The sequence below is a fragment of the Macaca nemestrina genome, chromosome 1, assembly GCF_043159975.1.
Source record: "Macaca nemestrina isolate mMacNem1 chromosome 1, mMacNem.hap1, whole genome shotgun sequence".
NCBI lineage: Eukaryota > Metazoa > Chordata > Mammalia > Primates > Cercopithecidae > Macaca > Macaca nemestrina.
Window position 1 is genome coordinate 100,233,599 of NC_092125.1, and position 14,417 is coordinate 100,248,015.

Consider the following 14,417-nt stretch of genomic DNA (forward strand, 5'->3'; position numbering starts at 1 on the left):
TGGAACAACACAGTGTGCCTGAGGGCATGCTTTGCTGTCATTTCCAAAGAAGGCAGAAAATGTTTAAATACAGATGTGTTGGGTTATCAGGATGGAGGAATGCTGCAGGTAAACCTCAGTTGCTACACAGTAAATGAAAGGAACTTCTCTTAAGCAAAGAAGAACAGTGCAATAAGGAGGATTGGGGCAAAAACCTGGGTTTCAGTAATTCTGACAATCACCAGCTATATGATTTTGACTACCTATCAGAGTTACCCATCTCTCCTCTGAGGCTTAGTTTCCTAACAGATAAAGTGCTGATGAGATTGTCTCTATGAATATCGCAGACATGTGGTGAGGGTCAGATGAAAATGCTTTATAAACTATACGCTGCTGCTGCTAACATGTTACATTAAGGGTCCACAGGCCATAAGAAGCTAGAGTAAGCTCATTTCCAGGGCAAGAGTGAAGCAGCTATTGAGGCTAGGGGTCCAGAAGCCAAATGGGGAAAAAAATGAGATGGCTTACGGATGGCAAATGAGCAAACAGGAAGAAAATCCAGAGTCTGGTGGGAGCACAGCCTATTCTGAAGCTATTTTGAGGATCATTGAAAGCCTCAAGAGTGATATCTAGAAACTGTAACATCAACTTCTAGTCTTTGATAAGAAAATTATATCACCAAAGGAAAATGTATACTCTTTCTCTGTTTTACTAAATCTATAGAATAGATCTTCCTATTTACTTAACCTAATCTACTTTTTAAAAATGTATTATTTTTATTATTATTATTATTATACTTTAAGTTCTAGGGTACATGTGCACAATGTGCAGGTTTGTTACATATGTATACCTGTGGCATGCTGGTGTGCCGCACCCATCAACTCGTCATTTACATCAGGTATAACTCCCAATGCCAACCCTCCCCCGTCCCCCCTCCCCCCTCCCCATAATAGGCCCCAGTGTGTGGTGTTCCCCTTCCCGAGTCCAAGAGATCTCATTGTTCAATTCCCACCTATGAATGAGAGCATGCGGTGCTTGGTTTTCTGTTCTTCCAATAGTTTGCTGAGAATTATGGTTTCCAGCTGCATCCATGACCCTACAAGGGACATGAACTCATCCTTTTTTATGGCTGCATAGTATTCCATGGTGTATATGTGCCACATTTTCTTAATCCAGTCTGTCACTGATGGACATTTGGGTTGATTCCAAGTCTTTGCTATTGTGAATAGTGCCGCAATAAACATAGGTGTGCATGTGTCTTTATAGCAGCATGATTTATAATCCTTTGGGTATATACCCAGTAATGGGATGGCTGGGTCATATGGTATTTCTAGTTCTAGATCCTTGAGGAATTGCCATACTGTTTTCCACAATGATTGAACTAGTTTACAATCCCAACAACAGTGTAAAAGTGTTTCTATTTCTCCACATCCTCTCCAGCACCTGTTGTTTCCTGACTTTTTAATGATTGCCATTCTAACTGGTGTGAGATGGTATCTCATTGTGGTTTTGATTTGCATTTCTCTGATGGCCAGTGATGATGATCATTTTTTCATGTGTCTGTTGGCTGTATGAATGTCTTCTTTTGAGAAATGTCTGTTCATATCCTTTGCCCACTTTTTGATGGGGTTGTTTGTTTTTTTCTTGTAAATTTGTTTGAGTTCTTTGTAGGTTCTGGATATTAGCCCTTTGTCAGATGAGTAGATTGCAAAATTTTTCTCCCATTCTGTAGGTTGCCTGTTCACTCTGATGGTAGTTTCTTTTGCTGTCCAGAAGCTCTTTAGTTTAATTAGATCCCATTTGTCAATTTTGGCTTTTGTTGCCATTGCTTTTGGTGTTTTACACGTGAAGTCCTTGCCCATGCCTATGTCCTGAATGGTATTACCAAGGTTTTCTTCTAGGGTTCTTATGGTATTAGGTTTTTATGGTATAAAATATAATAATTTTTTATTATTATTTAGGTCTCTAATCCATCTTGAATTAATTTTCGTATAAGGAGTAAGGAAAGGATCCAGTTTCAGCTTTCTACTTATGGCTAGCCAATTTTCCCAGCACCGTTTATTAAATAGGGGAATCCTTTCTCCATTTCTTGTTTTTCTCATGTTTATCAAAGATCAGATGGCTGTAGATGTGTGGTATTATTTCTGAGGACTCTGTTCTGTTCCCTTGGTCTATATCTATGTTTTGGTATCAGTGCCATGCTGTTTTGGTGACTGTAGCCTTGTAGTATAGTTTGAAGTCAGGTAGCTTGATGCCTCCAGCTTTGCTCTTTTGGCTTAGGATTGTCTTGGCAATGCGGGGTCTTTTTTGGTTCCATATGAACTTTAAAGCAGTTTTTTCCAATTCTGTGAAGAAAGTCATTGGTAGCTTAATGGGGATGACATTGAATCTATAAATTACCTTGGGCAGTATGGCCATTTTCACGATATTGATTCTTCCTATCCATGAGCATAGTATGTTCTTCCATTTGTTTGTGTCCTCTTTTATTTCACTGAACAGTGGTTTGTAGTTCTCCCTGAAGAGGTCCTTTACATTCCTTGTAAGTTGGATTCCTAGGTATTATATTCTCTTTGAAGCTATTATGAATGGGAGTTCATTCCTGATTTGGCTCTCTGTTTGTCTGTTACTGGTGTATAAGAATGATTGTGATTTTTGCACAGTAATTTTGTATCCTGAGACTTTGCTGAAGTTGCTTATCAGCTTAAGATTTTGGGCTGATGTGGTGGGGTTTTCTAAATATACAATCATGTCATCTGCAAACAGGGACAATTTGACTTCTTCTTTTCCTAACGGAATACCCTTGATTTCTTTCTCTTGCCTGATTGCCCTAGCCAGAACTTCTAACACTATGTTGAATAGGAGTGGTGAGACAGGGCATCCCCATCTTGTGCCAGTTTTCAAAGGGAATGCTTCCAGTTTTTGCCCATTCAGTATGATATTGGCTGTGGGTTTGTCATAAATAGCTCTTATTATTTTGAGAGACATTCCATCAATACCGAATTTATTGAGAGTTTTTAGCATGAAGGGCTGTTGAATTTTGTCAAAGGCCTTTTCTGCATCTATTGAGATAATCATGTGGTTTTTGTCTTTGGTTCTCTTTATATGCTGGATTATGTTTATTGATTTGTGTGTGTTGAACCAGCCTTGCATCCCAGGGATGAAGCCCACTTGATCATGGTGGATAAGCTTTTTGATGTGCTGCTGGATTCGGTTTGCCAGTATTTTATTGAGGATTTTTGCATCGATGTCCATCAGGGATATTGGTCTAAAATTCTCTTTTTTTATTGTGTCTCTACCAGGCTTTGCTATCAGGATGATGTTGGCCTCATAAAATGAGTTAGGGAAGATTCCTGCTTTTTCTGTTGATTAGAATAGTTTCAGAAGGAATGGTACCAGCTCCTCCTTGTACCTCTGGTAGAATTCGGCCGTGAATCCGTCTGGTCCTGGACTTTTTTTGGTTGGTAGCCTATTAATTATTGCCTCAATTTCAGATTCTGCTATTGGTCTATTCAGGGATTCAACTTCCTCCTGGTTTAGTTTTGGAAAAGTGTAAGTGTCCAGGAAATTATCCATCTCTTCTAGATTTTCTAGTTTATTCACGTAGAGGTGTTTATAGTATTCTCTGAATGTAGTTTGTATTTCTGTGGGGTTGGTGGTGATATCCCCTTTATCATTTTTTATTGCATCTATTTGATTCTTCTCTCTTTTCTTCTTTATTAGTCTTGCTAGCAGTCTATCAATTTTGTTGATATTTTCAAAAAACCAGCCCCTGGATTCACTGATTTTTTTGGAGGGTTTTTTATGTCTCTATCTCCTTCAGTTCTGCTCTGATCTTAGTTATTTCTTGCCTTCTGCCAGCTTTTGAATGTGTTTGCTCTTGCTTCTCTAGTTCTTTTAATTGTTATGTTAGAGTGTCTATTTTAGATCTTTCCTGCTTTCTCTTGTGGGCATTTAGTGCTATAAATTTCCCTCTACACACTGCTTTAAATGTGTCCCAGAGATTCTGGTATGTTGTATTTTTGTTCTTATTGGTTTCAAAGAACATCCTTATTTCTGCCTTCATTTCGTTATGCACCCAGTAGTCATTCAGGAGCAGGTTGTTCAGTTTTCATGTAGTCGAGCGGTTTTGATTGAATTTCTTAGTCCTGAGTTCTAGTTTGATTGCACTGTGATCTGAGAGAGAGTTTGTTATCATTTCTCTTCTTTTACATTTGCTGAGGAGTGCTTTACTTCCAACTATGTGGTCAATTTTGGAATAAGTGCGATGTGGTGCTGAGTAGAATGTATATTCTGTTGATTTGGGGAGGAGAGTTCTGTAAATGTCTATTAGGTCTGCTTGGTGCAGAGTTGAGTTCAATTCCTGGATATCCTTGTTAACTTTCTGTCTCGTTGATCTGTCTAATGTTTACAGTGGGGTGTTGAATCTCCCATTATTATTGTATGGGAGTCTAAGTCTCTGTAAGTCTCTAAGGACTTGCTTTATGAATCTGGGTGCGTATTGGGTGCATATATATTTAGGATATTTAGCTCTTCCTCTTGAATTGATCTCTTTACCATTATGTAATGGCCTTGTTTGTCTTTTTGATCTTTGATGGTTTAAAGTCTGTTTTATCAGAGACTAGGATTGCAACCCCTGCTTTTTTTTGTTTTCCATTTGCTTGGTAGATCTTCCTCCATCCCTTTATTTTGTGTCTATGTGTGTCTCTGCCTGTGAGATGGGTCTCCTGAGTACAGCAAACTGATGGATCTTGACTCTTTTTCCAATTTGCCAGTCTGTGTCTTTTAATTGGACAATTTAGTCCATTTACATTTAGGGTTAATATTGTTAAGTGTGAACTTGATCCTGTCATTGTGATATTAGCAGGTTATTTTGCTCATTAGTTGATGCAGTTTCTTCCTAGCATCGATGGTCTTTACATTTTGGTATGTTTTTGCAATGGCTGGTACCGGTTGTTCCTTTCCATGTTTAGTACTTCCTTCAGGGTCTCTTGTAGGGCAGGCCTGGTTGTGACAAAATCTCTAAGCATTTGCTTGGGAGATTTTTAGTTTCTTTGCACTGGGTACGTAATTCCTCCTTTAGCTCTGAGAAGTTTGATGGACGGAAGCCATCTTCTCTCAACTCATCAAAGTCATTCTCCATCCAACTTTGATCAATTGCTGGCAATGAGCTGCATTCCTTTGGAGGGGGAGATGCGCTCTTATTTTTTGAATTTCCAGCTTTTCTGCCCTGCTTTTTCCCCATCTTTGTGGTTTTATCTGCCTTTGGTCTTTGATGATGGTGATATACTGATGGGGTTTTGGTGTGAGTGTTTGTTTGTTAGTTTGTTAGTTTTTGTGTTTGTTTGTTTTCCTTCTAGCAGTCAGGACCCTCAGCTGTAAGTCTGTTGGAGATTGCTTGAGGTCCACTCCACACCTTGTTTGCCTGGGTATCAGCAGGAGAGGCTGTAGAAGATAGAATATTGCTGAATAGCGAGTGTTCCTGTCTGATTCTTGCTCTGGAAACTTCGTCTCAGGGGTGTACCCCACCATGTGAGGTGTGGGATGTCGGTCTGCACCTAGTGGATGATGTCTCCCAGTTAGGCTACTCAGGGGTCAGGAACCCACTTGAGCAGGCGGTCTGTCTGTTCTCAACCTCCATGTTGGGAGATCCACTGCTCTCTTCAAAGCTGTCAGACAGGGTCATTTGCATCTGAAGAGGTTTCTGCTGCTTTTTGTTTAGCTATGCCCTGTTCCCAGAGGTGGAGTCTACAGAGACAGGCAGGTCTCTTTGAGCTGCTGTGGGCTCCACCCAGTTGGAGCTTCCTAGTGGCTTTGTTTACCTACTTAAGCCTCAGCAATGGCAGGCGGCCCTCCCCCAGCCTCGCTGCTGCCTTGCAGTTAGATCGCAGACTGCTGTGCTAGCAATGAGGGAGGCTCCGTGGGCATGGGACCCTCCTGGCCAGGTGTGGGATATAATCTCCTGGTGTGCCATTTGCTAAGACCCTTGGTAATGTGTAGTATTAGGGTGGGAGTTACCCGATTTTCCAGGTGTTGTGTGTGGCAGTTCCCCTGGCTAGGAAAAGGGATTCCCTTCCCCCTTGCGCTTCCCAGGTGAGGCGATGCCTCGCCCTGCTTCAGCTCTCACTGATCGGGCTGCACCAGCTGACCAGTACTGATTGTCTGGCACTCCTCAGTGAGATGAACCTAGTACCTCAGTTGAAAATGCAGAAATCACCAGTCTTCTGTGTTGCTGGGAGCTAGTGACTGGAGCTGTTCCTATTTGGCCATCTTGCTCCAGGTCAACCTCCTTTGTTTTTAAAGTAAGAACGTTTTCTTTTAGTGAATACTGGGAGCCCATGGTGGACTTTGGTGAAGAGCCCATTTTTACCAGTCACTTCTCACAGCTACAACATAAGGAATGGGAAGACTTGACGTCAGTAGACTGAATTCAAGCCTTAGCTCTCTCATTCATTAACTCTCTATTCCTGGTTGAGTTGCTTAAATGTTGTGACCCTCAATTTCAAGATGTCTTTGCAGGTGAATCATTAACCTCTATCTCAGTTCAGAGACCTTCAGGTTTGTATTGTGTCTCCCTACCCTAGAGATATATGTCTGTAGATTGTTGGGGAGAAGGGAGTATGTGCCCAACTGAAATATTGAAAAGGCATTTAACATATCCTAGCCTCAGTTCTACTAGGCAGAGTGAGTGAGGTACTCATGCTTTCTAAAGTCTTAGATGGCATCCACAGAAATAAGAGTTTAAAGATTGAGTTGCTGAAGGTTTCCTTACAAAAAAGAGTAATGCACCACCCTAAAGATCTCAAATCCCTCTATTACATGATCTGTCCCTTTATTGCTAATGGGGTTTAATATGTGCTTGAAGAGAGGTGAGCTGGGTGACTGGCCAAGAACCTGCATTTATAATTCTTTATTTATAATTTAAAAACATCCATTGGAACTAAAGCTTTCTTCCTTCTGTGCTTTAGTTTAGCATTCATTAGTCTACCAAAAATTAACATAGCATATATATATATATATGCTATGTTTATATATTTTTTTATATATATATATATATATAGAGAGAGAGAGAGAGAGAGAGAGACAGAGAGAGAGAGAGCAGTCTCTCTGTCCACAGGCCAGACACTCGGCATAATTGACCACCGTTATTCCCAGCACCTGGCTCCAGATCTAACGCAACACAGTGTCTACTGAATTCTTGAATCTGTTTAAGTAAGGGTTAGGTTTGCTTGTGGAGCTCTAAATGCTTTTCTATGATTTGTTTTAATATTGGAGAAAATGGATACTTATGTTCCATAAAATCTTAGCTGGTTCTGCATGAATAAGACTTTACAGCTTGTGCTGTGCTGGAGATGCTCTTCCTCGTGAGTCCCCACTGGCTAGAGTAAGGGTCCCAGGTGGCCCTTTTATATAGGCCCTCTCTTGGAAAAGCCTCAGGGATGAGGTTTTGATTTATTTAGAATGTTTGAGGCCCAGAGAATGTAAATTTTGCCTAGTTTGATTTCTCTAGTACATCACTGTCTCCATTGTGAGTCGCCCTTGGGTGAGGATTTATTCTAGGAAAACAGAAAATGCCAGTCAACTGGTGCAAGTTCAAGTTCTGCCTTCACTCTTTTTTCTCTCTCAGTCTTATTATTTGTGTAATGAGAGCCTTATCCTTGTCTCCCTTGAGATTGTTCTGAGGACCTAGTGAGATAATGGTTGGGAAATTGTTTTGTGGCAAGGGGCTACAGTATGAAAGCAGTGATACTGAGCATGAATGGTGACTAAAATAGTTCCAAAAAACAGGAATGTTGAAAACATTTGATTCCATAATGTCTGACTGTTAAGCTATTCTGTTCAAACAAGATTTCTGAAAAACCTAGGTGATAAATGTTCTAAAATTCCATGGTGATGAAATGTTCTGAGTGATGCTCAGCAGGAGCTGCATAGCCTTTGGCCCCAGGAGATAGCACTACACACAGATCAAGGCAACCTTACTGTCCAGGTAACAGATTTATTTCAACTTCAACATGCAAAATCCATTCTTGGCTTGATGAGATTTAGCTTTATATAGATCAGGAAAAAATATCCCGAGGCTTACATTTTTGTCATTAAATATTAAGCATACTTTGTTCATTTCTCCATCACATTGAATTATGGTAAATTCTGCATAAGCCCATCTCCCTTTCAAGACTGAAAACTATCTAAGGGATAGTACAGGGCTTATTTCAAGAGTTTTTATGTCTAGCATAGTGTCTGGCACATAGTAAAGACTTTATGAATGTTTATTGAATGGCTGGTAAACATTTCATGAATGTTTACTGAATGCCTGTCAAAATCTTTACCAGCAATATTTTGCTTTTAATTTTTCAATTTTTTTTCTTGTCAGTTAGCAACTTGTCTTAGTTACTTTTAGCCACCTTATGATGTTCTTAGAGAACTTTAGATATGGTTTTATTTTTGCCTTTGACCTTGTTAATCCTGAAAAATGCCCGAGTAGTTCTATTATGGTCTGGAATGCAGATACATGTGTCCTTTGGATCTCTGGTGTTTGTTTGTTTGAAGGCTTTTCTGATTAATGAGTCCACCCTTTCAGCCTAGTAGAAAGTGTGCCCTGAGACCATACTTCCACCAGGTCTGAGGCCCAGCCTAGTCACTGATTTGACAGTAAATCTTTATTCTTCCCTTGGTGCTCATCTGCATCTCAAACCCCAAATCTACACGACAGTCCTTGGACAGCCCCCACTCCATGTTCTCTCTGACAGTCTGATTCAGCTTCATCTTAAGTACATAATTATTTCTGTGTATTCTCCCCAATACCTTAGTCACATTTTCTTTTTACTCATGAGTTTTTTGGCTTGGAGTCCAAAGACCCCTTCCCCCATACGGCTTTTTAGATATCTCAGGGGAGCTAAGTATGATAAAGATGTTAAGAATTCATATGTGGTGCTTCACAAACTGAATCCTAGTTCTCCTAAGTCCTGGCTAGTTCCCATGTTTAAAACTTAAAACTGACCAGGTGCAGTGGTTCACGCCTGTAATCCCAGCACTTTGGGAGGCCGAGGTGGGTGGATCACCTGAGGTCAGGAGTTCAAGACCAGCTTGGCCAACATGGAGAAACCCTGTCTCTACTAAAAATACAAAAATTAGCTGGGTGTGGTAGTGCAAGCCTGTAGTCCCAGCAACTTGGGAGGCTGAGACAGGAGAATCACTTGAACCCAGGAGGCGAAGGTTGCAGTGAGCTGAGACTGTGCCACTGCACTCCAGCCTGGGCAACAGAGCAAGACTTTGTTAAAAAAAAAAAAAAGTTGGCCAGGCGCGGTTGCTCATGCCTGTAATTCCAGCACTTTGGGAGGCCGAGGCAGGCAGATCCTGAGGTCAGGAGATAGAGACCCATCCTGGCTAACATGGTGAAATCCCATCTCTACTAAAAACACAAAAAAATTAGCCGGGCATGGAGACAGGTGCCTGTAGTCCCAGCTACTGGGGAGGCTGAGGCAAGAGAATGATGTGAACCCAGGAGGCGGAGCTTGCAGTGAGCCGAGATCGCGCCACTGCACTCCAGGCTGGGAGAGAGAGCAAGACCCTGTCTCACCAAAAAAAAAAAAAAAAAAAAAAAAAAAAAAAAAAAAAAATTAAAGCTGAAATTCCTTAATTTGGCATATGAGGCCTTCAGAATATGACCCCAACCTACCCTTCTGGTTTTATCTCCTTCAGTCCCCACTTCCTCCATGTCCTGAAGTCAGCACAACTGAATCATTTTTCGTTCCCTGATCAGTCCTTTTGTTTTGGTACCTGTAGCTACATTGTTTCTTCTCTTTGGAATTCTTTCTTATCATTCAGACAATCTCTTGTGTTTTAAAACCAGTTTACATCACAGGTCCCCTCCTCTTTAAAGACTTCCCTGACATCTCCAACAGTCTCTCTCTCTTCCCTTTTCCTTTTCTTTCTTTTTCTGAGTTCTTCTTTAATTGTTTGTAAACGCCATTTATCATAAAGAACTGAAACCATACTGTCAAATGTTTGTTTTTGCCACTAGATTTGTAGCTTCCTGGAGCCAGGCAAGGAAGCTTTTTTTATCTTTATTTCTCCAGGACCTAGCACAGAGGCTAGTTCATAGCTCTTGCCCGTTGTGTGTTTTCTGATTTAACCAAATTTGAAAGGATCCAGGAGTATCTCAGATTGTGCCCTCAAAAGACTGCCATGATGACTGTAGAATTGCCACGATCTCTAATTCAACTGTCTATGCTCACCATATTTAATTAGCAGTTTTGCTAGAATCTAGGATAAATTAACACATCCAGGAGAGAAAATCTATTTCTCCTGGGCTATCTAATCCTGAGGTCACTCTCCCTCCCCACACAGTAACCTATTACTTGACATGTCATAAACATACTCCAATAGGGAATCCAGTTTTAGAAGCCCTGGTGCTCTAACGTAGGAAGAAAGGGATTGTAGAAAAAGATTTTAAGTGTGTCTTGGATTCCATCTTCTCAAGGGGCTTTCTATTGCCTTCATTAGGTGGAGATTCACAACGAAACCAAAGGGTCAGTACACAATTTTCAGCCCACACTACTTTCTGACCTTTTATTTAGGCATATCTTATCCTTGTCTGTCTATTTATCCCCCAAAACACGGATAACGCTCCATCCAGTAACTTTATTTAAAGCTTCAGACTCCCAGTTTTATGAAACTGCTATTCCTCTTTTGCCTCTTATTTAAGGGGCAGGTCTTTAGGAGACAAGGGTTTGCGAGTTTACACCTCATATTCCTGCCTAGTGTGGGTGTTGACAGCCTCAGGAGAACTCTTCCTAAATGGTCAGGAAAACTTCCCACCTACAGCCCTGCACAGAGCATCTTTGACCTCTTTGTTTCTCAGGGTATATACCACAGGGTTCAGTAGGGGAGTGATGACAGTGTAGGCCACCGAGATCAGTGGTCATGATCTCTGGTGTTCTCTGACTTGGGCTTGAGGCAGGCAATGGAAGCCCAGCTGTAGTGGACAGTGACCACAGTAAGGTGGGAGGCACAGGTGGCAAAAGCCTTCTTCCGGCCCTCAACTGAAGCAATCTTGAGGATTGTAGAGATAATGAGAACTTAAGAAATGAAAACCAGACCCAGAGATACAACAAGCACCAGCACACTGATAATCAAAGTCAGGATTTCATTGACAGTGGTGTCAATGCAGGAGAGTTTCATCTCAGGTCGGATGTCACAGAAGAAGTGGGGCACCTTTCTAGCACAGAAGAGTAACCTGCATACAGCTGTCACTTGTGTTATTGCTACAATCAGCCCAATGCTGCAGGCCCCCAGGACAAGCTGGATACGCACCCTCTTGTTCATAATGACCGTGTATCTCAGGGGGTTGCAGATGGCCACATAGCAATCATATCCCATTGCTGTGAGCAGGAAGCAGTTAGTGATGCCAAGGTTACAAAAAAGAATATCCGTGTGGCACACCCTGCCAATGATATGGTCTGGTTCATACCTACGAGGCTGAAGAGCATCCTTGGGAGAATGACCAATGTATATACAGTCTCTGATGTGGACTGCATGCTCAGGAAGAAGTTCATGGGTGTGTTAAGATGATTATCTATTTGGATGATGGTCACAATGATGGTAGTGCCTGCTAGGGTTAAGATGTATAGTGCAAGGAACACTCCAAAAAGGGTGATCTGCTGTTCACGGAAGCTGGAGAAACCTTGGAAAACAAAGTCAGTGATGAGAGTAAAGTTCTCTGTTTTCATTGATTGGTTCCCAAATCTGAAGCATAAAAACATGAAAGTCACGTAGTCTCAGTAAAACAGTGGAAGCACATTTCTGAAATTGATTGAAGTTCAATAGTTCTCAGTTATAAATCTGGGGATATATTTCCTAGTGGATTAAGTTAATCCCTGGGTTTACTTATCTTTACTTAAAATATTTTTACTCTGTGACCATCTGTTATAATTTTCCATGCATCACAGAATCATATAGTGTCACTTTTTCACTGTATAACCATGCATGCTCCTACTTCATTTCTACTCTTCCTCCCTGACATCTGGAATGACTCCTCTTTTCTCCTCTTCTTTCCTACTCTTCAGAGACAAGCGCACATTTTCAGCCCTTCATAAAACCATGTTACACTCGGAGGTCCTCATGTTCATTTGGATTATTTTTACCCCATTATTTCTGCCTCACCTCACACAAATGCTCAGCAACTTTAAAATACCTTTTACATCTTTTCCTATTTCACTAGCTCCAAATGATGCATGGGTTGGGTGCTTGAAAATCATTTGTTTAGGGATGGACTAGTGATGTCTTTTTTTTTTTTTTTTTTTTTTTTTTGAGACGGAGTCTCGCTCTGTCGCCCAGGCTGGAGTGCAGTGGCGCGATCTCGGCTCACTGCAAGCTCCGCCTCCCGGGTTCACGCCATTCTCCTGCCTCAGCCTCCCGAGTAGCTGGGACTACAGGCTCCCACAACCGCGCCCGGCTAATTTTTTGTATTTTTAGCAGAGACGGGGTTTCACCGTGGTCTCGATCTCCTGACCTTGTGATCCGCCCGCCTCGGCCTCCCAAAGTGCTGGGATTACAGGCGTGAGCCACCGCGCCCGGCCCGGTCTTTTCTTTAAAGACTATGAATCATCCCCCTTGCACATCCTTTAAGAAGTAGAAGCAAAATAGAAAGGTTCATCTTGTCTTCAAGAAGAAAAAGGAAAATCTTAGCCAACCACCAGCCTCTCCCACTTCTGTCTGAGCGATGGAAGTCTGCTGACAGTTCAGAGCACTGATTCACGTATGTTATAAACTATGCTACATCTTGACCTTCCCTAAACCAGAAGGCAAATTTATAGCCAATACAGCTTTGTGAGTAAGCCTACACCCACTCTGCAGAGATAAACAATTGTATCAGGAAAGATACAGCAAATTTAAGGGTCCCTCACCTAAAGCAAAAGCAGACCCTGAATATAAAAAAACAGCTACACCAAAGGTACATCATTTTGTTGAAGGAAGGGGATGAGTTCAATTTATGTAATATTTCACATTTTTATCTCTTTAAACAGTAAGCTTCTGTAGGGTATTTAAATTATGTTCTGATTTGCTTATGCATATTCAGAAAGAGAAGTTTTGCATAAAATAAATCACATCAGTGATGAAGGTTAGTATGCGTGGAGACTTTCTTCAAGTTCATAAAAATCTATTTAAAAGACGTTGATGACCAGCTGTTAATCATTTACACTAAGAATTCTAAAAAGAAAGTAAAGCTGCAATAGAGAAGATTTTCCAATAAAGAAAATCATTTGATACTAAAATATATGTCTAAAGACATTTGTCTTCTGTGAGGCTTCTGAGCAAAAACTATGTAGTAGTCCAGCCGCGGAGTGGTATGGCGCCTCTATGGTGAAATCAGAAATGCTTGGCAGAGCTTTTAACTGTTACAATAATGAGCACAGAAGCTCTTGGCCATTCAAGATGTGAAATGTCCTGCAAAACTTGTGGTGGTTCTGCCCAAGGAAGAATTGTCTTATTCCAAACACCAATAGAGTTCCCGCTGAGAAACACATGGCTAAAATGTCATCTTATCTGACTGAAACTTGTCTGTCTTGAGGTATTAGAATGGCTATTATGATTTGGTTAGCATCCTCCCAACTCTTGGAAGCCTATAATTCTTCTAAGGAAACGGAAGGAAGAGCAAATATAGCTTATGAAGACCTGTCCAGCTGTGATAGGAGCTGAAATACTGCAATAAATTAAAGTCAGCCCATACGTAATGAGCCCCATTTCAATCCTTCTTCTAAAGACCACTCACATGACTCTGCTTAGCACTGAGGCACAACAGGAGAGCTGGGCTAGAGGAGGCTGAGGAGTAAGGATTGAAATGTCAGGCTCCCTTGGCCACAATGGATAGGCACAGGGTGACCAAGGTGAGCAAGGTGACCAAGAGTGCCTACGGCAGGACCTGAGGCTAAGCAGGCAGGGCATAAACACACTCTAGTGGGAATATAGTCAGGTTTGAGAGTCACAGGCATTCTTGACAACCCCTCTGTGTGGAAAAGTCTTTGAAGCCAGAGAAGATGCTCTCCCTGGATCAGGCAGCTGGGCTTCTGGGGGTCACTCCCTGAAGACATTATGGGAGCCACCCTGGGGCTGGGAGGATGCAGATAACAGGTACCTGGAGGTCTTATTATGTATAAGGCTCATTTACTCAATTCCAGGCTAGTGCTTGGGGAGCCTGGGGAAAGCCTTTGCTTCAAGTTGGAATAATATTTGAGGAAGCTGGTTTATTTAGTTGATTTTTAATTATTTGAATAAGTGAGCGTGCATGTGTGCATGTGGTTTATTTTTTAGTTTTTATTTTTTTTGCAGATGTGTCTCAGAAATCCATACTGACAAATCTAGGCAGCTCAAGCTTAGAGCCATACCACCTTGGATTTCAGGAAATTTAGGGTCTTTTGCTTATAGGCAGGAACTCTATCTAG

The 14,417-nt window shown here is 41.4% G+C and overlaps 1 pseudogene; it reads right to left on the bottom strand.

The window, feature by feature from the left end:
- Positions 1 to 10,777: 10,777 nt before the first annotated feature.
- On the bottom strand, positions 10,778 to 11,738 carry LOC105498142 (olfactory receptor 10J1-like; annotated as a pseudogene).
- Between the last annotated feature and the right edge of the window lie 2,679 nt (positions 11,739 to 14,417).